This window comes from Cervus canadensis, chromosome 22 (assembly GCF_019320065.1).
Source record: "Cervus canadensis isolate Bull #8, Minnesota chromosome 22, ASM1932006v1, whole genome shotgun sequence".
Lineage (NCBI taxonomy): Eukaryota > Metazoa > Chordata > Mammalia > Artiodactyla > Cervidae > Cervus > Cervus canadensis.
Window position 1 is genome coordinate 40,130,234 of NC_057407.1, and position 25,172 is coordinate 40,155,405.

At 39.1% G+C, this 25,172-nt stretch overlaps 1 protein-coding gene across 1 annotated transcript in view; it reads left to right on the forward strand.

Annotated features, from left to right (window-relative positions):
- Nucleotides 1–25,172, forward strand: part of GRM7 (glutamate metabotropic receptor 7) — an 872,015-nt gene that overhangs the window by 246,929 nt on the left and 599,914 nt on the right. The window lies entirely within an intron of this gene.

The window sequence follows — 25,172 nt, forward strand, 5'->3', positions numbered from 1 at the left end:
TTTACATAGCTCATTTCCTCCCATTGTAAAATGTGTTTACATGACATTTGTTTTGTTTTGATTTAATGTGGTTTTTCCTTGTAAGAGTTCTAGAGAGGACAATCTCTCATTAAGGTGGCAAATGATGACTTTTTTTTCCTCCACAGTCTTTCTTACAAATAAATCCCAAGAGACTGAGAAATAACATAAGCAAGCACAAAAAGTCTCCAGTAATATTTAACAGTACTGAAGACCTTTGAGATTTTTGTCTCTGGTGGACAGAGCTAAGAAGAAAGGGGTAACCAAACCAAAAAAGCTGGAAAATCCTGATATACACATTGTATCATGACATTCATATACCGGAAAGCATATCACAAGGAAAACAAAAAACAAAAAAAAACTCTGGGTCACGTGTGGAAAAATTGAAGTTTTTGTATGGGAGACTAGAACTATGCATGTCTAAGATCTCAACCTCCCAAATTCACACTTGAACGGTAGTTTTCAAAGTTTACCTTAGTATAGCTAACATGTTTAAGTAGTGAAAAGCTGGGAAGATTTTTAATGCTCATGCTCTATCATCATCAATATTAATTTAATGTTTCTCAAAGGATTACACAGCATACTGCTCTTGCTATAGAAGTGCCTAATACCCAGATACTAAACATTTTCTATCAGACAGTTATAGTTTTGTGGGAACATAATAAGATTGTGTAGCAGTTGACTTTAGTAGATAATTTTATAAGATTATGCCTTGATTCTATTGCATGTATTTAGATGTACTGCAAATATTGTACATGAAATATGCATATATTTGTATATTTGTAGTGTGTGTGTATATATATATATATATATATGTTTTCCCATATATCCATATCAACAAATGTGTGTGTGTATATATATATATATATATTTCACATTAAATATGCCAACATTTCCAACCACATGTGTGGATCAAAGACTTTTTGCCATTTCTAATACCAGCCAAAACCTCAAATCCATTAGCTTCTTGGATCAAAAGTATTCATTTGACCAATAATCTTTAAAACCCATGTAATATTCTACATGCCTGGAACCAGTTTTATACTTAGACCTCAATAAGGTTACCTTTATAACTTCCTAGAAAAATAACTCTTCTTAGGACAGTTGGGATGATAAAACTCAAGCAGCAGAGAATCTTAAATTGTCACTGAGCTCCATCAAAGCTTATTTGCCCTCCGTCTTGCCCTCATTAACATCCTGTACTTTACTATATCTCAGCACTCATCATGTTCCATTATTATGACTTTTTCTTCCCATTCTCTCTCCAAACCCACATATCACTCTCCTTTGCTGTTACATGCTCCCAGTCCTAGCAGGGTTCCCGACTCATACAGAGCTCGGCCAGTAGTTACTGAGTGAAGCCTAGGTGAAAATAGCATCATAAGGTCCTTCCACTACTGCCAGTGATATTCTTTTGGACTTGGCCCCCAAACTCAAGGTATCTTATGACAGATTACATTAAAAGGGAGTGACTACATGGCTATTAGCTGCAGCTGCCATGTATAGAAAGGCAGACCATTTGAATTTTGCTCTAGTTTTAGTTTGCTTGTGTGGTTTCTGTCATTTCCCATCTACCCATTCATCCATTTTAAAGAATGATGTCTATGTTACTTTGCCTGTTATAGTCTAGATTTGTTGATGAATGTGTGAATGCCTTCTTGAAGTTTTATGATGCACTCTCTGTGAAATCTGTGCCCCATTCTGGTGTATGTAAGTATCGTCTTAGTTCAGGCTGCTGTAACAGAAAACCATAGACTCGGTGTGTGTCTGTTGCTCAGTTGTGACTGACTGTTTGCAACCCCATGGACCGTAGATAGCCAGGCCCCTCTGTCCATGAGCAAGAATGCTGGAGTGGGTTGCCATTTCCTTCTGCAGACCATAGACTAGGTAACCTACAAAAAACAAATTTATTTCTCACAGTTTTGGAGGCTGAGTTCAAGATGGAGGTGCTGGCAGGTTTGGAGTGTGGGGAGCGCTCACCTCCTGGTTCATAGAGGGCCGTCTTCTCAGTGTGACCACATGGCTGATGGGAGAAGGGGTCTTCCTGGGTCTCTCTCTCAAATTACTAACCCCACTCATGAGGGCTCTTCTCTCATGACCTAGTTACTCTCCAAGGCCCAAACTCCTCAAACTCTGATGGTTAGGATTTCAGCCTATGGGGAGAGGGGAATTTAAAAAAAAAAATCAGTCTGTTGAAAATATTCAGGTGTGGATTCTTTTTCACAGATACCCTTATAACCAGGCTCTGATTTGAGCCCCCACTTCCCCCTACTTTTGATTCTTTTCTGTCTCCCACTCAGTCCCAGTGAAAAGATCCTCATAGAGCAACTGAACATACACTGAACATCTGCAGATATAAGGGCACATGAAACTACTAGAATTTAAAGACCAATGAGGGAGCAGAGATGGAATTTATGGATAATGCTAAAAATGATAGCAACCCGTGGTGACCAAACCCAAGCTTGGGCAGAAATGTAGCACGCATAGCTGTGGGTGTCCCTGCTTGGGAAGGTGAGGTTTAGCAGTCCATCTGCAGACATGTTGGTAGGCAGTACAATCTTACATTTACTACATTGTCCAAAAATATAAAGTTCTTTATCCTAAAGACTGTGTTGCCTGCATTGCAGGAAGATTCTTTACTGTCTCACACAAGGGAAGCCTGTCTAAAGAAGTAATAAACCATAAAGAACAAAATGTGTGCATTGTACAAAGTAATTATTTAAAATTCACTGAATACTGCATATAATAAACTGGTAAGCTGTCAAAACAGATTAGAAACCCTTACTCCAAAGGACAAAATGACTAAGACATGTATTAAGAATTAATCAAAATATTGTTATATGTGATTAGTATGATTAGTTCTTTAAACTGTGCAAAATAATTTGGTAAAACTACATATTTCACCAAAATGACTTTTTCAGCAAATGGTGGTAAAAATGCTTTGAAAACTGTGGCTGACTTACCTATACAGTAATTATCTAACTTTTATTCTACTTTGAAAATACAACCAAAAGATATTTTCAGTGCTAACATTTTAAATTATTGAAGCTTATAGTAAGAGGATGTTTTCTGCATCTAGCACATGTTATTTAGCAAACATCTGTCAGGATAGATTCCTGCCATTAGATACAAATTACTTTTCAAAATTAATAGTTAGCTTTTAAGTCTCAGGTAAATCAAAGAGTGAAAGCAACTAATAAGCTCTTAGCAAGGATGTTATTGTGAGGAGGGGCACCTGTTTAACCTTGAATGTCAGCAGTAGGAACAACCCAGTAGCTATAAAAAAGCAGCCCTGGGAATTTTTGAAAGGGTTCCATTTTCCCTGTTGAGAAACATATGGAAATTATGCACCCTTGCTCAAAGTGAAATTGGTAAATTGGAATCACTGTAATAAGAAACAGCTCATCTTTGAATGTGTCAGTGGTGAATACATGATTCACACACATAATTTGCCCATCATGTATTCTTTTTCCCTCTTTCTTTCTCTTCCTCCATTCAGATTCACTTCTCTTTATCGGCAAAGGAAGGTTTGCCAAACATTTGTGAATGCATTCTTCTGTTCTTTTGCCTGCTTAGATGAGGATGATCAATGACTTGGGGGGAAATGGAGTTGGGGAAATTGATGTGTTTAAACAGCGACAGTCAGTCACCATACCTGAGTGTCCACTGTGCACCCTTGTTAAGCAAGTGGAATGCCTCGTTGTTCTGAAATACACTACCTCAGGGATTATCCTTGTGACTTCCTCACTGGCCACTCTAGTGGAGGCTCCTTAATAATGCAGCCATCACCCTTGGGTCTCAGTGTTTCCTGGGCCTGTGTTTGTCTTTAAAAGAACAATGTCAATGCCTCTGCCTCATGGGGGGAAAAAAAATCTTGGCCGCTTAGGTCTTGTCTGCTGGGACTTTGGTCCAGCCATCAGTTCCTGTAGATCAGTTCCCTGTCCTGCCCTACTGTCTGTGAGTTTGGGTGTCTGTGTTTCACTATACTTCTCTTTTTAGTATATTCCTGCCTGGACCCATTCCTATGCCTTCATGTCCCACCCTTATCTTGACCTATCATCTGTTCTAATCTTAACACTTTTGAGTGTATTTCTCCCCTTTCTCCTCACCCCCTAATCTGCTACTGTTTACCCTGTAGTGTAATATGTGATTACCTGTAATGGAGCTGCAAATAATATGGTTGTTTTTTATGGCGTTTAACAGTATAGTTGAAATAAAAGGTATTATTAAATCAGAAGTTATACCTCTGACCTATAAGCGTACACCTTGATTTTGACAACATTGTGATTGAAGAATCACCCTGACTTCAGGAAAGTTACAAGTATAGAATACTTAGATTTGAAGAAATGTGGTAATGCAGGCCCTTTTATTGATATTTTTAAAGGAGAGCTCTAGAGAATCCGGAAATGAGGAAAAATTAAGACTTGGAATGGGAGGTACATTAGAGACAAGATCTGGAACCTGGCTAGCCCAGAATAATTTTGATTAAATTATCTAATAATAAAAAGCTCATTTATTTTTCAGGGTAGGTATTACTAGGAGCAAAATTTAGCTTGTTTTCAGTTTCTTGGATTATACCAACTAAGCTTTTGTTTAATAATAGAGAGGTGGTTCAGACATTTGTTCATAGACTGACTTCAATCCAGGGCTGTTTCTCCTCAAAAGGAACAACTTTTAGAAAGAGAACAGATCCAAGAAAGAGACTATTTAACATAATAATTAAATACACCCATGATACAGCCACACAGGCTAACCTAGTGCTGCCTTTTGTATATGACATGGACTATGCTGGCCTAAAATGAATATTGTTTGTTTTACTTAGAGTATTTCCTTTATTTTTGCCTCATCCCAATCATATGTACTTCACTCTCTGGGCTTTTCATAGAGCATGCGTAGAACAAAGATTGCCCGTTGTGGGCAAAAATAATCTGAGATTTAAAAAAATCTCTTAGGCTAATAGATTTTTAAAGCTTGTACCCAAATGACTAAAGGTAAGAAAGCTGTAACATCTCCTTAATCCATTCTGAGCTAAAACCTCATACTGCAGCTGAGCTGTGAAGTGTTCCCACCACAAGCTACCTGTTTGCTTGTTGTCTGTCTTCTGAACAGTAGCTCTCATTTATTTCTGCGTCCAGCACGCTGACATGCCAGCTCTGAGTTGGCCTTATAAGGGACACTTGGTGCGGTGGTTTTCACGTCACTCCATGCCATGTTAGAGTCAGACTGGCAGTAAAAATACCTACAGTGAGGGGGTCCTCCCTTTGTTCACATTTCCCTTGTTGTACTTGCTGTCATCTCTGTGACTGCTTCCTTCTCAGGGCAGGGAACCTCTAACGACAGCGTCCGCACTGTATCTGTTTTGAAGGTGAGAGGCTTGCCTTGCTTGTATGGATAGAAGTGGGTTTATCCATGACAACTGACAACTGAACTGTCACCTTCCCTTCAGGTGGTTTCCTAATTATAATTTGTTCTGTGCAGTGTCAGGGAACCGAAGAATAGAAAAACAGAATCTCTTTGTTGCAAAGTGCACAAGATCAGGACAGCCTGGGAGCCGAGGAAAGTCAGCCTGCAAACAGCTCCAAGATGCTGGCCGGTTGTGAAGACGTGCTGTTTGGGAAGGTTACTCAGGGGCCTCAGACTGCCTCTACCCTTCCCTGGACTTGACTAATGATGGGCTCGGCGATTTCTGTCTCAGAATAGGCTGGTGCTCTGGTAGTTTGTTAAGATTTGAAATTGCCTTTTTGAAAGTGCCATCTATTACTATAACTTTGCACTCAAACTCCCACTTTTAAATAGTCAGTAAAGGTCAAATGTGCAACACTCAGAGAGCAGTGAATTCAAAATAACCCTGGATGTGTCCACTGCCAGGCTCTAGACAGCACAGGTTGTTTTTTAAATGGCTGTGAGAACCCACCAGTCACATAGGAAGCATGACAGTTTGTCAGCTTTGATGGAGTCATGATTTGGTGGTTGACAGAATGATCAGGCTTGTAAATGCCTGAGTATCTTGATTTCCAGTTCTTGTTTCATTTATAACTTTTCAGTGTTTCCAGGACCATATGAGGTTTGGAGGGTAAGTGAGTTAATTTCTGTTTACAGCATGGGGAACTTGAAAGGATCCTTACTTTACAAAATATTAAACCTCCCAAGATAGAAGTTGTTGTCTTTTTAAGAAAGTGTTTGAGTTAATCTCCTCCTGTCTCTTTTTCTCCCTCTTCTATTTCTCTTTTTCTCTGTCTTTCTGTTTCTTTATTCATTATTAAGCTCTCCATTTTCCACTCTCTCTCTCCCCTCTATGACTTTCCCCTATTTTTTCTCATGGTCACAGAATTTGTAGTTTGTTTGTTTTTTTAATGTGTTTGGACACCTTGTCTCTGAGATATTGGAAGCAAGATGCACATAGGCGTCTTCTAACAGGTTGAGTAAATCTCAGTTATCTAAACCTTCTGCTTCAGAAGAGTCATGCAAAGGTAGGCAGTGGGCCAAAACTGCAGACTGCTCCAGACTGACATGGTGCTTGTCATCATGTTCATCACTTCACTGAAAAATGCTGCCACTTGTGGAATTACCTGGAATTCTGGTGTTCTACTGAGAAGGTCGAAGAAGATATTTGGAGAGGACTCTCCTTTTTGTATTTAGAGACATCTTTTGTATATTTTTGCATTGTCACAGCTCTCTCACCCCTAAAGAGAGATCACATCTCTTGGTGTCCCTAATGTTGTCCACACAATGGCCCCAGTGAAGGGTTCAGTGATGAGAGCTGATCAGAGAAAGGATCAAACCAGTCACTGTGGCTGGATTCACCCTCACGACAGAGAAAACGGATTAGAGCATCCAGGTCAAACAACAATACCGTATCATCTCACACAAATCAGACCTAATGTTTCCATATTTTTGGTACTGCCAACTGCTAAATTCAAGGTGGTTGCTTCCTGTTTCACTTTTTAAAATTTTTATTTTATACTGGAATAGGTAGATTTACAGTGTTGGGTTAGTTTCAGGTATACGGCAAGCTCTGTTCATATACATATATTCATTCATTATCAGATTCTTTCCCCATGTGTGTTATTACAGGATATTGAGTAGAGTTCCCTGTGCTTTACAATAGGCGCGTGTTGATTGTCTGTTTTATATGGAATAGTGTATATTTAATTTCAAACTCCTAATTTACCACCTTGCCTTCCCCCTTTTGTAACCATAAGCTTGCTCTCTGTATCTGGGAGTCTGCCTCTGTTTTGTGTATAAGTTCATTTGTATCTTATTTTTTTACATTTCACATATTGATATAAGGGGTATAATATAATATTTGTCTTTCTGTCTGACCACTCAGTATGATAATCTCTAGGTCCAACCATGTTGCTGGAAAAGGCATTATTATTTCATTTTTTTCTATGGCTGAGTAATATTCCATTTTATGTATTTTTTTTTAATTTTATTTTTTATTTATTTATTTATTTTTTTTTTGGTCATACATTGATATGAATCAGCCATAGATTTACACGTATTCCCCATCCCGATCCCCCCTCCCACATCCCTCTCCACCCGATTCCTCTGGGTCTTCCCAGTGTACCAGGCCCGAGCACTTGTCTCATGCATCCCACCTGGGCTGGTGATCTGTTTCACCATAGATAGTATACATGCTGTTCTTTTGAAATATCCCACCCTCACCTTCTCCCACAGAGTTCAAAAGTCTGTTCTGTATTTCTGTGTCTCTTTTTCCGTTTTGCATATAGGGTTATCGTTACCATCTTTCTAAATTCCATATATATATGTTAGTATGCTGTAATGTTCTTTATCTTTCTGGCTTACTTCACTCTGTATAAGGGGCTCCAGTTTCATCCATCTCATTAGGACTGATTGAAATGAATTCTTTTTAACGGCTGAGTAATATTCCACATTTTATGTATTTATTTGTGTGTGTGTGTATACATACATCATATATTCTTTACCCCATTCATCTGTTGATGGATATTTAGGTTGCCTCCATGTCTTGGCTATTGTTAATAGTGCTGCAGTGAACATTGGGGTGCATGTTTCAAAATATGGTTTTATCTGGATATATCCCCATGAGTGGGGTTATTGAATCATGTGATAGCTCTGTTTTTAGTTTTTTAACCAACTCTACACTGTTCTCCACAGTGACTATAACAATTTACATTCCCACCAACAGTGTAGGAGTGTTCCCTTCTCTCCACATCCTCTTCAGCATACATTGTTTGTAGCCTTTTTAATGACAATCATTCTGAGATGATCATTCTGATCAATGTGAGATGATACCTTATTGTAGTTTGACTTTCATTTCTCTAATACTTGGTGATGTTGAGCTTCTTTGCATATGATTTTTGGCCATCTGTATGTCTTCTTTGGAGAAATGTCTAATTAGATCTTGTGCCCATTTTTGATTGGCTTGTTTCTTTTTTTGATACTGAGCTACATGAGCTGTTTGTATATTTTGGAGATTAATCCCTTGTCAGTCATATTGTTTTTAAATATTTTCTCCCATTCTGTGGGTTGTCTTTTCATTTTGTTCATGGCTTCCTTCCACTATTAATGTTCTTTAGAAAAGCTTTTAGTTAAAATATTTCTTAGAGTATAAGTGGGTTTTTAGGTTTATTTTCTTATACTAACTAGGAAGACATAAACTCTGAATTATGTAATAGTAAATAGTAAGGTAGTAAGTATTACATTACAGACACAAGCACACACACACATACACATGGGATATGTACAAATATTTCAAAACCTAAGAATGACTAGTGTGGAATTTTCTCACATTTGTTTTATTTACAATATTATTTGCCAAACTCCAGTGGTCAGTTTTCAGATTTGGAAAGTTTTAGGTGAATTCTCTGTCTGAAGCAGAGAAGTCAGCATTCCTTAATATGCTTATTGATTTTACTGTGGCAGTAGATTAAGATCAGAATGAAAAGTGAACCCTTTTCTCTGAGGTATAATAGAGCCAGCCTGGGTGAATAGGAGTCTTTTACGTAGGAAGCACATACAATGCAATATTAGACAGACAGAGTTAAAAGATGGCTAAGGGAAGACTAGAAAAGTTGAAAAATAAATGTATGTGATCCTTTGCTTAAAAAATCTGGCAGATATAAAACAAGATGGCAAGTATTAAATAGAAATTAGAAGAAATTCTCTACCTGCCATCATAGTTCTTTAACTTTGAAAAAATTACTTACAGTTATTGATCTTGAGACCATTTAAGATTTGTGACTTTAAAAAAGTGCATCCATTCCCTGTAAGAAATGAGATATGTCTTTATAGCTTTGATATTTTAGCAGGAAAATTACATTTTATTTCTGTTTTATTTTCTGTGCATTAATGTAAACATGAGTCTGACTGCTGGAAACCAGATACCTAACACCCATAGCTCATTGCTACAGGGTGCATGGCATGATCATAATGATAACCAGATATCATGGATCTTTCATTTGAAACTATGTTTTATAGCTTTAAGTGTTTTCCTGCCACTGGTAGTGAAGAAATCAAGAATTGCATCTTAATTGCTCAAAGTGGTGAAGGTTAAAGGAGCTATCTTTTCAATCCATGTGAAAAGTCGCTCAGCCGTGTCCAACTCTTTGCGACCCCTACCCCTACCCCTACTCTTAAAGACCCTTAGGACTGTAACCTACCAGGCTCCTCTGTCCATGGGATTTTCCAGGCAAGGATATTGGAGTGGGTTGCCATTTCCTTCTCCAATCCATAGAGGGACATTATCACTGAAAAGAACCAGAAACTTGACTGAATTAGCACCAAGTTGTCTTTAAGTTGAAGTTTGAAAAAACAAATATATATATATATATATGTAATTAAACTTGCCATATCATAACATTTTTTTAAAACAGTCTCAGGTGGTAGAAGCTTGAACACTTTTTATTAATATCATGGATGTTCATAACAGAAGAATTGGGGAGTTATGAATAAAGGTCATGCCATTCAGTTCAGTTCAGTCACACAGTCATGTCTGACTGTACAGTCATGGACTGTGGCACGCCGGGCTTCCCTGTCCATCACAAACTCCCGGAGCCTGCTCAAACTCATGCCCATCGAGTTGGTCATGCCATTAGAAGCACACAAATTTAGTGCCTGGAAAGTTTTCATGTAAATAGGAGTACTGTGTGGGGGGTTATTTCTAAGCTAATCCTAATGGAAGGGCTGCCATCATTATTTATTACCTGTGGTCAATATATGGTGAGTACCCTATTAGGGTATTATTGACTGTTGATTGTTTTCTTTGCCTTGTAAATAATTGTTTAAAGATTGATTTAATCATACCTAAATTGTCAACTGTATCTACTTAATAGTTCCTGCCCTAGAGCCACACATGGCCAACTCATCCATCCTTCAAGATTGTGGCAGGTGGTGGTCACTCTCTCCCTATTATTTCTACTTCCTTAGGGATAAACCTCAGTTTTATTTGGGAAGACATAAGTACACCAATAAATGACTACATTTTTTTTCAAAAATATTTTCAAGCAATTAGGTTTACCATGAAACTATTTTGGACACTGGTATACAGATGGAAGTGTTGTGTGCAAAGCTTGAAAGGCGCCATACAAGGACTTTCAGTTCAGTTCAGTTCAGTCACTCAGTCGTGTCCGACTTTTTGCAACCCTATGAATCGCAGCATGCCAGGCCTCCCTGTCCATCACCAACTCCCGGAGTCTACCCAAACCCATGTCCATTGAGTCAGTGATGCCATCCAACCATCTCATCCTCTGTTGTCCCCTTCTCCTCCTGCCCCCAACCGCCACAGCATCAGGGTCTTTTCCAATGAATCAACTCTTTGCATGAGGTGGCCAAAGTACTGGAGTTTCAGCTTCAGCATCAGTCCTTCCAATGAACACCCAGGACTGATCTCCTTTAGGATGGACTGGTTGGATCTCCTTGCAGTCCAAGGGATTCTCAAGAGTTTTCTCCAACACCACAGTTCAAAAGCATCAATTTTTTGGTGCTCAGCTTTCCTCACAGTCCAACTCTCACATCCATACATGACCACTGGAAAAACCATAGCCTTGACCAGATGGACTTTTGTTGGCAAAGTAATGTCTCTGCTTTTTAATATGCTATCTAGGTTGGTCATAACTTTCCTTCCAAGGAGTAAGCGTCTTTTAATTTCATGGCTGCAGTCACCATCTGCAGTGATTTTGGCACCCAAAAATTTAAAAGTCTGACACTGTTTCCACTGTCTCCCCATCTGTTTCCCATGAGGTAATGGGACCAGATGCCATGATCTTAGTTTTCTGAATGTTAAGCTTTAAGCCAACTTTTTCACTCTCCTCTTTCACTTTCCTCAAGAGGCTTTTTAGTTCCTCTTCACTTTCTGCCCTAAGGGTGGTGTCATCTGCATATCTGAGGTTATTGGTATTTCTCCCAGCAATCTTGATTCCAGCTTGTGCTTCTTCCAGCCGAGCGTTTCTCATGATGTACTCTGCATATAAGTTATATAAGCAGGGTGACAATATACAGCCTTGACGTACTCCTTTTCCTATTGCAAAAGGTGCCCTTTTGTCTTTTTCTATCTTTCTGTCTGGGATGAGTCTACGGCTGTTGGAGCTTTGACAGTGTTCAGGACCCTAAGTGGCCTGGGTATGGGAATAACTTGGTAGGATGCTGGAACAGAGAAGTATGAAGAGCTTGAGCCCCTGAGACCATGGGACTGTCATGGCAGCTCTGGACCTCTACCTATCACCTTGCTTCATGTGAGAGAAATACATGTTGAACAACTGTTATTTTGGATTTTCTGTTTTTGAACTCACATTGGTTCGTAATTCTTACTGCTTAAAAATCAAAATGTCACACTAACTCTGAAATATAATAGAGAGAGGGACTGAACACTTGGAACAGTAGAAAATCTTAGAAGCATCACTGTAGGACCTTGTCAAACAAAGATTTTAGTCCTTTCCCAGTCACTGTATGACAGTGTGTGTTTTGATAAATTACTGTCCCTCTCTGAGTATCATTTCCTTCTGTAAAAGTAGAGATCTGAATCCATTAGCACTAACATCCTAAACTTGACCACTTGAGAAACATTGTCCTTGCAATGTGACTTCTAAAGAAAAGATCAGGAAGAGGACAAAATGCTGAAGTCTCGCCGAAGCTTGCCTCTACTGGGAATCCATGCAGTGTGGAGGGGATTGACACTTCCATCTCACTTTCCGGAAGCAGTGGCATTAACACCCAGCTAGTAGTGCTCCATTGATGACATTCTCTTTCTCATCCTCAGTCTCCACAGGCAGCAGTCAACCTCAAATGTAATTACATGTAAAAATATGCAATCATGGTAATTAGAAGATGATATGGTAGCAGGTAATGTGATAGCAGAAGCTGCAGGATATGGGGAAGGAATCTTAAAAATGGTAAATTCTGGAACAAATACATATTTCTGACCATGTACTGTGAAGAGAACCTATCAGGCTACTACACCCAGAACAGTATCTTGAGAATTTTACAGTAAGTATTTTGTCACATACATACTTAACTGAGTCTCCTAATTCTAGGTTCTAAAAGCTGCAGCTAAAATAGAGGTGGGAGAAATAGTTTTTTTCTAGAGGGAGGTGTTTGGGCCAATGAAGGACATGGGAACAGAAACCATTACAAGCCCACTGGCTTGCTGTTTGCATTTCTGTTTAATATAAATTCAAATATTTAACAGCAGTTATATCAAGTTCTAGTAATCCTCGATGAACTTCACCAGTGTTTTGGGTGTCTGGTTAAAGCATAACCATTCCAAACCTTTACTGTTTGTTTTCCCTTTTCTCTTCTTCTGTGTCCATCCAGGGACTAGGAAAATGGGCTGAGAGAAAATAGACAAATGTTCAGCTTTGCTTCTTTCACCATTCCCTGTGATCTGCAGGCACTGGAGTTCCTTATGAACAAAATCAACAGATTCCTTATTGCCCCAAGGCAGGGAATAGCCTGCTTCCAATACCAAATGAACCATGTGAACCTTTCATCCCAGAGACCTCGTTGAAGAATCATTGACATTTTCCCTGATTGCATCCATGTTAAGAGATGCAGGTATTTGAGTGAAGGCGCCTCTTATTTATTACCCTGGAGGTATTTGGGACTTAATAATAACTCCTGGAATTTCTGTTTATTTGTCACCTAACTGTTCTCTCAAGAGTGCCATCACTGATGTTACAAAGATGTTTCATGTTTTATTAGCCTATAAGAATAATTACTATAATAAAAGAAGATGCAAAAGAAATTTAAGTAGACATTAAGTTTACTTCATCATCTTATCTTATCCTTTTCTAGAAATTAAGTGGAATTATGGATTCTACCATCAAGCCATACAAGTTTCTCTGTTTTCTTCAGAAGAAGCCTACTTCTTCATCACGCTGTACTTTTGTCTTTATCCTCCTCTTCTCCAGAGTAGGCTTTTCTTTGCTTCGTTGTTGGGGAAAACTGCCTTCTGTCCTCCAGTTAGTTTAAACATCTCTTGGTCATGTCTTCTCCAAAATTCCAGTTTCTCAGAGTTGTTCTCACCTTAGTGACCCTTCAGTATTTGATTTAGACCAGTTTCCCCCACCAAAGTGGTTTCTGGGGAACAAGACTATAATCTAATGATTCTGTGGAACAAAAGGATGGTAGACCAAATGTAAAAAGTCACACATTATATTCTGTCATATGTGAGTAACAATGTGTGAATGCATTCAGAGAATTTTTTTGCATTCTTTTAAAAAAAATTCTTGCATGATGCAAGTATGTCAAATTCAAGTTAATTTTTGTGTCTCTTGCCATGAGACACAATTATTTATTTGCCAAATATTCACTTATCTATCTTCTTTCCTGTGAAGAGAATCCAGATTTTCCCCATAGGAAGAGGAAACCCATCCTCAGGGGATGAATCGTAAGTCAGTCATGGCTATCATCGCTTAGAGTAGGGATGAAAGTGTGATGAAGTTTCAGGCACGAGGCAAAGATGGTGAGGAGAGGAACATTTCAAAATAAAATCTCCTTGGTCAACAATGCAATAGATAAAAGAGAAGGGCTTTGTCTGCCAGACCTCTCTCTTCCTTCTCTGTTGTTGTTGTTATTGCTCATTTGGGGGCTGCACTGGGTCTTTGTTGCTGCCTCTGGGCTTTCTCTCGTTGTGGTGAGCAGGACTGCTCTTCACTGTCCTGCACAGGCTTCTCACTGTGGCCACTCCTCTTATGCAGAGCATAGGCTCTAGGACGTGTGGGCTTCGGCAGTTGCAGCAGGGGGCTCAGCAGTTGTGGTCCATGGGCTCAGTTGCTCCTTGGCATGTGGAATCTTCCCAGACCAGGGATCGAACCCACGTCCTGTGCGTTGTTAGGTGGCCTTCTAACCACCGGGCCACCAGAGACGTCCTACCTCCCTTCCTTATCTTAATGTCCTGTGAAGTGTGATGCCTAAAGCACCAGGAATCACCTTATGAATCTGACACAAAGGTTAAGAGAACTTCAGTGAAAAAATCTAACTCCCTGACATGGCTGAGTCACTAAACCAATCTGAAAACCAGGTACATCCAGATTTATTTTGTGATTTTATTTTCTAAGTCACTGTTTGTTTATTTATTTATTGAAGTATAGTTGGCTTACAGTGTTGTTTTAGTTTCAGGTATACACAAAGTGATTCAGTTACACATTTACATGTATCTGTTTTTTCTTTTCAGATTCTTTCTCCTTATAGGTAATTACAAAATATTGAGTATAGTTCTCTATGCTCTACAGTAAGTCCTTGTTGGTTCCAACTCACTAATAATTGAGCAATGTATATCACTATAATGTTACTTGTAGCCCAAAGTGTAGTCACTAGTGACTTTCATATACCAATGTCACCTCAATATTTCTGCAAATCTGTATCGTACATGATGTGTCTGATAAGATACATAAAAGAAAACATAGTTGCTTTCCTCATGGAATCTGGTAGCATGCAACAATGGTAATAATAAAAATGGGATGAGAGTTGAATAACAGCAAAGAGTGATGGAGGACCCAAGAGAGAACTCTTTGCTTCGCTGGAGAGGATCAGGGGAAATTCCACAAAGCAGTTTGCATATAATAAATCTGCATCTTGAAGCAGTATTAGGATTTAAATAAGCAAAAATAGAAGGCAGTTATTTCAGACATGTACATAAGCTTATATATAAATAAGAGAAGGCCACAGAGAAGTAAATGCAGTAGTCTGTAAAGTGGTAAATAAATGTATTTACTGTAAATGGTCTGTAAAGTGGCCTGGAAAATGTATCTGGTCTGATAAACTTAATTGCATATATATATTTTGGAATAACTTGGATGTTTTCTATGAGTGTGTCTCTGTCTGTCTATGCTTTAGGACACTTTGGAGGCTTTACAATGCTACTTAGCTCAGATTTTACCTTCTACCTCTCTATGGTACCACTCCAAGTCATTCTCTTATTTAACCATTTTGTTTTCTTCATAGTCTGTATCTCTGTGTGTGTGTGTGTATTATATGCTCATGTATGTCTCCGTGTGTGTATTATAAGCATGTGTATTCTGGGTACTTTTATAGTTGCATATATATTTGTATGTATACACACATACACACACACATATACATATATATGTGTGTGCAAGGTACTTATATGTTTATGTATTAGGTTGTCAGACATCTATTACTGGTTTATATCCTTAATTATTATGTCTATAGATTCTTAATTTTACAGCTTAAAAATGGTCATATGCTTCTTCTGTAGTTTGCATTATCTGAATTAAATAATAGGAATTATTTGCTGTGCAAAAACTCTTGTGAATTATCTTTTTTGCATTAACACATAGTCATCAAATTCTTTTTTACTTGGAATTTGAGCCATATGAAAGCTAAAATAGGCAGCATGGCTTTCCTCTTTTTTTTGAGGGGAAAAAGTAAATAAGAAATGTTCGTCAAGTAAGCCTCTTTCAGGGAATCAAAGGATCAGCACAGATTTGACTTCACCTTCTGGAATGTCTCTATCTGTAGTCTTATACAATGGGAGTCTGCGCCTGCAGCTTGCCAGAGCCTAACCCTCAAAGTGGTTTCAGAAACGTTGAGAGAAGATTGCTTTATGTTCAGTAGCATTTCTTAGTGCTCTTTATTATGCTCTTGCTTCTTCACAACTGGAATTCACATAAAGGCTAGCTCATAGTTTGCTAAAATATTCAGTTAACTATAATGCTTCATTTTCAACCATCCATAATAATCAAGTTGTTTTTTTTTTTAACTATAATGTACTCAGGAAAGTGGCAGTGGTTCTCAAACAGAAAATAAGTTTAGATTTAATTTCATTCTCTCCTGAAAAGCACTTTCTTCACTTTAAGAGTTTCCTGGCTGCATCCCTGTAAAGGACTGAGCCTTTTGGGAGCGTTGTCATTGTGCTCTCTTCTGAGAGACCAGATGACTGAGGTGGCTGGGAACACACTGGGCTTTGACAATTTGGGGAAATTAGCAGGTAGAAAAGAAAAACAGGTGAGATAGAGAGAGAGACCACAAGACAATAAACAAGATCTTTTATTTGCACTTTGTGACCACGTTGCTATGACTGTGGTGGTCTCTTGGCCCTGGCAAACCTCATGCCCAGGGGTTCTCAACCACAGCAATTTCAAGCTGCGTCCCTGCTCCCTAATGCCACACACACACACACACTCAACCACTCACACACTTGTAACCAGAATGCCTATCTAAGTAGATAGCACCAGACAGAACAGCCCTATATGTGACTATGCTATGTACCGTTTTCATTTGGAAATAATTCATGTTTTCCCTGAGGTACATCTTGGGTTCGTATGATTAGCTTCCTTTTATGGATAGGGAAATAATCCTGAAGAGTTTGTCTGACCTGATGGCAGGTACAGGTGTTTCTGTTTTGGCTACTATAAACCACCCCAGAATGACACTTTTCTCTTGATCTTCTGTGTTTTAAAAGAAATGGGGAGAGAGTTTTATCTCCAGCCTTGTTTCTAACATTTGCCACCTGTGGGATGTGAAGGTTTTCCTCCTTTCTCCCAGCAAAATCATCTTCATTGTCATCACTAACCATAGGCTTATATTATTTTCTCTCAGACATTTCAGTAAGAATGTTTCTTTTGTCTGTTATTTCTGACCTTGCCTCAATACTGCATCTCTCACTCGTTCACCTTGGTCTGGATCATGTCGTGTGATTCCCTCTGTTAACCACGTAGCTAAAGGAATCCTATGTTTTTCTTGGTCAGCTTTTGTCACACAAAGCATTTGGACCCTTCTGTACCATCATCTCTATGTAAACTACAGGAATTCAGTGATGTGGAAGGCAAAATACTCACTATTTATGGTAATGTGAATATTTGTTATATTGTTGTTTAGTCACTAAGTCATGTCTGACTCTTTTATGACCCTAACCAGAAGACCTGAACTGGATGACCTGGACTATAGCCTGCCAGGCTCCTCTGTTCATGGGATTCTCTAGGCAAGAATACTGGAGTGCATTGCCATTTTCTTCTCCAGGAGATCTTCCCGACCCAGGGATCAAACTCCCATCTCTTGCTTGGCTGGTGGATACTTTACCATGCCACCTAGGAAGCACATGTCTGTTACAGAGAGTTTCAGAATTCCATGGTATTCTATATGTAAAGTATTGCACATCCAAAAGCCTGGTAAACAGAGATGTTTAATCAATCTATAATAAAAATAACATTCTTTGAAATATGCATTAGACATTTTGGCCTTGGAATCTATGCATAAAATTACTTGGTTTCAAGAATAAGGTTACTACCACTTACAGAATATTGAAGGTATTTGGTGTCATGCAATTAAAGAAATAAAAGGCAAAGGAATAAGTGCTGTAATATTTGATGATAATCTCTGTCATGAGTAATTTAAAGTTGAGTGAAATTCCAGAGTTTAAATGCATTCAAAAGTATTAGTCATTCCTCAGTACTTTGAAATAAAGAAACACTATCAAAAATCAGAATTGAAACTCACCCATCCTAATGTGACGAGAGGTGTTATCTAGGGAAGATATACATATAAATCATGGAGAGTGATGCTTCAAAGAATGAACCTGCAAGGATTATTTGACCATTTATTCCTTTTAGGGGGAATCCGTATCAATAAAGCTTAATAAGAACTAAGAGTAGAATTACTGCCGACTGTGAATTTAATAGTGCCCCACTGGGAGTTCATTAATATCTCAATAGGTACACTGAAGCATTATCTTAATTGCTCACGATATTTCAAAAAATTGCCTTTTACAAGTTTTGTGGAAACTGCCCTCTGGAACAAGTGTTAGTACATTTTGGATTGCCTTTCTTAACTGTGCAAATTCCCCAGGAACGTGGAACCATAAACCTCATTTACCTTTTCAAGAGTAAGAAGTTCCCAGGTGACTGACTTTGTTATAAGCACTGCCCTTATAGCATAAACAAGAAGAAGCTCAAAATGTGTGAAGCAATTTTTGATCTTTGATTTCTATGTAAATGAAATTTTTTTTTCATTTTTATAAATACTTAGGCATTTACTTTTTTGATGGCAATCAAGTTTGTGTCAGAATAGTGGCAGGAAAAATTTGGGTTTGTAAAGTATTTATATTATTGTAATCTGGTCCGCATCTGGATTTGGGTTTTTGACAGATGTTGAGACTAAGATGATCACTGCAGGATTGTATTTCCAAGCCCATGGGATCCCTTTGCCTTTAGAGTGATTATGGAATAAAACTAAATTTAGAAGGAGTCTATCTTGTCAACACTTGGAAAGTGAAAGTGCTTCATAGCAAGGTTGTCTTGCAGAGTTAGCCTGAACTCTGGGTACTGTGGTGTATGTTACTTGGAGTTGTCCAGTCTCAGCCATAAGAGGAAAAAAAAAAAAAACAGAATGAACAGTCCCTAAGTGACTCCCTAGGTCTCTTTATCTTTGAACCCCATCTGTGTCAGCATGTCCTACCTTCCAGTGATGAAGAAGGGAATCCAAGGGAAAAATGTGCCAGGAAGAAGAAAGAGTAAGAACAGTGCTTGCTGCTGTGACTGTCATTGCCCCTCAAAGCCACTGCTTGCAGGCAAGGACCACTCACAAGTATTGTGGGTCCCTAAGGTCAGACCAACCCTGTGCATGAAGGACTCTGTTCCCTCCGGATTATTCCATTCATTACTGGCTTTCTCTTTCATTCAGTAAATGATGATAAGGTTCATATTCTATACACGGTGCAGTGTGTCTAGTAGTGATAAAATGATTAATAAGGTCTTTACCCTCCACGGGGGCCAGTACACTCAGGAAAGATGTGAACAACAAACAGATAATTTTAATAAGTTGTGACACTTGTTAGCAAAGAAAACTAGTGCTCCAAAATAACCCATCAGTTCACTCCTGCTTTCTAGGGCAAATATGGTAGAGATTAGAAGGGAGCCTTGAGCGCCTCTTCGTGACTGATGTGTGCCACTGATTGGGTAGAATTTAACTTTCGAAGATTCCTTCAGTTCAGTTCACTTCAGTTGCTCAGTCGTGTCCCACTCTTTGTGACCCCATGGACTGCAGCACGCCAGGCCTCCCTGCCCATCACCAGCACCTGGACCTTGCTCAAACTCGTGTTCTTTGAGGCAGTGACGCCATCCAACCATCTCATCCTCTGTCACCCCCTTCTCCTCCTTCCTTCAGTCTTTCCTGGAATCAGGGTCTTTTCCAATGAGACAGTTCTTTGAATCAGGTGGCCAAAGTATTGGAGCTTCAGTTTCAGCATCAGTCCTTCGAATGAATATTCAGGACTGATTTCCTTTAGGATGGACTGGTTGGATCTCCTTGCAGTCCAAGGGACTCTCAAGAGTCTTCTCCAACACCACAGTTCAAAAGCATCGATTCTTTGGCACTCACCTTTCTTTATAGTCCAACTCTCACATCCATAGAGGACGACTGAAAATATCATAGCTTCGACTAGACAGAGCTTTGTTGACAAAGTAATGTCTCTGCTTTTTAATATGCTGTCTAGGTTGGTCATAGTTTTTCTTCTAAGGAACAAGCATCTTCTAATTTCATGACTGCAGTGATTTTGGAGCCCAAGAAAATAAAGTCTGTCACTATTTCCATTGTTTCCCCATCTATTTGCCATGAAGTGATGGGACCAGATGCCATGATCTTAGTTTTTTGAATGTTGAGTTTTAAGCCAACTTTGTCACCCTCCTTGTTCACTTTTATCAAGAGGCTCTTTAGTTCCTCTTCACTTCTCCCATAATGATGGTATCATCTGTATATTGGAGGTTATTGATATTTCTCCTGGCAAACTTGATTCCAGCTACAGTATACCTACATAATTCAGTCAACGTAATCACTTGTATTCAGTCAGTTCAATTAAGTTGCCCAGTCATGTCTGACTCTGCCACCCCATGGACTGCAGCACACCATGCCTCCCTGTCCATCACCAGCTCCCGGAGTTTACCCAAACTCATGTCCATCAAGTCAGTGATGCCATCCAACCATTTCATCCTCTATCGTCCCTTTCTCCTCCTGCCTTCAATCTTGCCCAGCATCAGGGTCTTTTCCAATGAGTCAGTTCTTTGCGTCAGGTCACCAAAGTGTTGGAGTTTCAGCTTCAGCATCAGTCCTTCCAATGAATATTCAGGACTGATTTCCTTTAGGATGGACTGGTTGGATCTCCTTGCAGTCTAATCACTTGGGTTGGTGAGATACAAATATTGATGAATTGAAAGTTTTTTACAGTGTGGAGAAGATGTAAGTTATCTACATATCCATTTTAACTATCTTGAAAGTATTTTTCCCTTAATGTGTTTTTCTTAGATTTATAGAAATTCTTGGTGTGTGTTAGTCATTCAGTCATGTCCAACTTTTTGCAACCCCATGGACTGTAGCCTGCCAGGCTCCTCTGTCCATGGGGATTCTCCAAGGAAGAATATTGGAGTGGGTTGCCAGTCCCTTCTCCATGGGATTTTCCCAACCCACAGAACAAACCGTGGTCTCCTGCATTGCAGACGGATTATCTACCGTGTGAGCCATGAGGGAAGCTGTCATAGAATCCTTAAATGTGCATAAATATTTCAAAAGTTAAATAGAGTGAATTGGGCCTTTCTTCTCTTCCTTTAAGAATAATACACAAACTGGAGAAATTTTACATGTGATGACTTGAAGGATAGTGGTTTTTATTTCTTTTTCTGTTTGGTTTTCAGTGTTTAAAAAGGGTCAGGAAAGTTAACTTCTACATAGATTTTTGAATGATAACTTTGAGGTGTGAGATGTTGTTAACCTGATTTGCCACTCACCATTAATAAAACCATTTTTGTGTGATGGGCAAATTTTTATTAAAAGTAAAGAATAGCAATGAGATGAAAATGTAGTCCTATGATGAAGATGAAAAGTGTTTTTGGTTTTTAAATTAGAGAAAGGAAAGCTCAAAGGGAGCTGGGATTATTTTTATATAGCAGAAGTGTGATTATACTAAATTGTCCTCATCAAAAGATTAGTTCTGCATTTCTGAAGGATACTGGCGACAGGGTAGAGTTTCTATAGCAGAAAAAGAAGGTGTATCTTACCAAGGGGAGTGTGTCAGTTAGTCACTAAAGATGACCAGTAAGAATTTGGTCAGTTTCAGCTACCAGGTATAATAAGCACTTCAAACATTCTGTTGGCTTAAACATTTGTTTGAAAACAGGTAATTACATATACAGGATAACAGGTGATAACTAATAGCATATTTTATAGGTTACATACATTCTCACTGTTCTTCATCTCTTATTGCTGCTGGGAATTTCTTTATATGGCCATATTTTTATCTCAGAAATGAAATCTATTTATTCATTCATTCCTTATTCTAACATCATTATATGTATAATATGCAGATAAGTATAACTGAATATAGGATGTGTGTGTGTGATCGTGAAGGAACCCTGTGAGTCTTAAGCCAGTAGGTGTTTCTTATTTTTAATGGAAGGGATAAACCACAGACAGCAACCATTTTCAAAGGGTAGTGAGGAAATAAATCTGCTACACTAGGATTTTCATTACTAAAATTTGGGGTGCAGTTTAGAAAATGCATTTGTGTTGGAGGCATCTCACAGCTGCAATGTTTTACAGCAGTTACATAAATGCTAATTTAAGTAGAGGGTGGATGTATCTTTATTAGCCCTCCTTCAAAGGTAGAAAAGGATTTTGGCAAGGAAGGCATCTGTGCAACCACACAAAGATTTTGCATTTCCCCAAGTTGAAATTGATGGAATTCTACTGCCATGCTTGGCTTCTTCTCTTTTTATTTCTTGTAAGAAAGGTATTTTTCTTGTTCCTTCCCTTTAATTTTTGCCCAAAGCCTTTATCCAGTTGACTTTTTTTTTCACTTAAAATTTATGACCTGTGAATGAAACATAGGATACTCAATCTACTCACATATCTGTATAAACTTTAATAAGGCACCTAAATAAAATGTTTGAACAACAGTCTAAGAGTGACCTGTAAGATTATTTTCAGTGGCTCTATAGTACGTGCTGTGCACGAAACTTGACTTACACTCCAGTAATATACTACTCTTTCTTTTGTTATGCTTATTATTAAAAAGTTTTAGCAGTAATTTAGCAAAGTATCATAGTTAAGAGTTCATAAGTTTGCATTGGGTTATGTTAAGTTTGAATATGGTTCTATCTTACAACTTTGTGACCTGAAGCGAGCTTATATTCTACTTTTAAGACTCAATTTCCTCTTTCATAAAATGATTTAATAATTGTATGACATGAAGTGAAAGTGTTAGTCACTCAGTCATATTGGACTCTTTGCAACACCATAGACTGTCCGCTCTGTCCTAAAGGATTCTCCAGGCAAGAATACTAGAATGGGTAGCCATTTCCTTCTGCAAGGGATCTTCCTGACCCAGGGATCAAACCCAGATCTTCTGCATTGCAGGCAGATTCTTTACCATCTGAGCCACCAGGGAAGCCCTAGTGTAGTATAATGAAGTATAATGAAGGATGTTTACTGATGGTTAGATAAGGGGATGCATTTAGAACTTTCAGTGATAACTAACGAAGACCTATTGTATAGCACAGGGAGCTATACTCAATATTTTGTGTTAATCTATAAGAAAAAAGAGTCTGAAAAGGAATATATTTATGTGTGTATATCCCATGGACTATAGCCTGCCAGGATCCTCTGTCCATGGATTTCTCCAGGCAAGAATAATGGAATGGGTTGCCTTCACCTTCTCCAGGGCATCTTCTTGACCCAGGAATTGAACCATGGTCTCCTTCATTGCAGAGAAGGCACTGGCAACCCACTCCAGTACTCTTGCCTGGAAAATCCCATGGACGGAGGAGCCTAGTAGGTTGCAGTCCATGGGGTCATGAAGAGTCAGACACGACTGAGCGACTTCACTTTCACTTTTCACTTTCATGCATTGGAGAAAGAAATGGCAACCCACTCCAGTGTTCTTGCCTGGAGAATCCCAGGGGTGGCGGAGCCTGGGGGGCAGCCATCTATGGGATCGCACAGAGTTGGACACAACTGAACGACTTAGCACCAGCAGCAGCAGCAGCAGCTCCTTCATTGCAGGTGGATTCTGTACTGTCTGAGCCAAGGGGGAAACCCTATATATGCACACATAGATGTGTGTGTATGTGTGTGTATCTGAATTACTGTGCTGTAAAGAATCCACCTGCAACGTGGGAGACCTGGGTTTGATCCCTGGGTTGGGAAGATCCCCTGGAGAAGGGAAAGGCTACCCACTCCAGTATTCTGGCCCAGAGAATTCCGTGGATGGTATAGTCCATGGGATTGCAAAGAGTTGGACACAACTGAGCGACTTTCACTTCAACTAACATGATATTGTAAATAAGCTATATTTCAACAAAAATAAATGAATAAAACAAAATCCCTCCCTAAACTTTTAGAATATTCTTGCTACATGATGAAGAGTTAAATAAATAGTAAATATTATTTCTAAAGCAATAATACTAGGAACATGTAAACATTATTTAGGACAGTAAGTGAAATGTTTTTGCTGGTGTGTCACAGAGAAAATGGGAAGTCAAATGTAGAGAATGGGTAAATATATTAAGAAAACACATGATTTTCTCTATTTTGATGGTTGATACCCCATGTATTAAGTGCCCACACTGTTCCAGGCATCACACAAGCAATGCCCATTTGTTATTCCAATGCAATCTTATACTAACTAATAATGTAACCAACTCAATGAAGTGAAATACTCACCTAGTAAACACAAGTGAACAGAAACATCAGGCTCCTAATCCATATATTCTAAATACAAAATCCCATTTTCTTTCACTGCCCTTCATTCCCGCTGTAATTGAGAAATTACTAAGATGAAGACCATCAGGATACTTGGAGACTTTCTCAAAACTGGCTTTGGATTTTGAGTCAGAAATGGAGAGCCTGCCCCTAGTGGTCATAGATCGCTGCATCGGGGACAGGCTGCATGGGAAATGGTGGGTCAGCTATACCCAGGTGGCTCAGTTCAGTTCAGTTGCTTAGTCGTGTCCGACTCTTTGTGACCCCATGGACTGCAGCACACCAGGCCTCCCTGTCCATCACCGATTCCTGGAGTTTATCCAAACTCATGTCCATTGAGTTGGTGATGCCATTCCAACCATCTCATCCTCTGTCGTCCCCTTCTCCTCCCAACTTCAGTGTTTCCCAGCACCAGGGTCTTTTCCAATGAAACAGTTCTTTGCACCAGGTGACCAAGGTATTGGAGTTTCAGCTTCAATATCAGTCCTTCCAATGAACACTCAGGACTGATCTCCTTTAGGATGGACTTGTTGGATCTCCTTGCAGTCCAAGGGACTTTCCAGCACCACAGTTCAAAAGCATCAATTCTTTGGCAGTCAGCTTTCTTTATGGTCCAACTCTCGTATCCATATGTGACTACTGGAAAAACCATAGCTTTGACTAGACGGACCTTTGTTAGCCAAGTAATGTCTCTGTTTTTTAATATGCTGTCTAGGTTGGTCATAACTTTCCTTCCAAGGAGTAAGCGTCTTCTAATTTCATGACTGTAGTCACCATCCCAGGTGGCTCAGTGGTAAAAAATCTACCTGCCTATGCAGGAGACACAGGTTTAATCCCTGAGTAGGGAAGATCCCCTGGAGTAGGAAATGGCACCCCACTCCAGTATTCTTGCCTGGAAAATCCCATGGACAGAGGGGCCTGAAGGGCTACAGTGCATAGGGTCGCAACGAGTCAGACATGACTTAGTG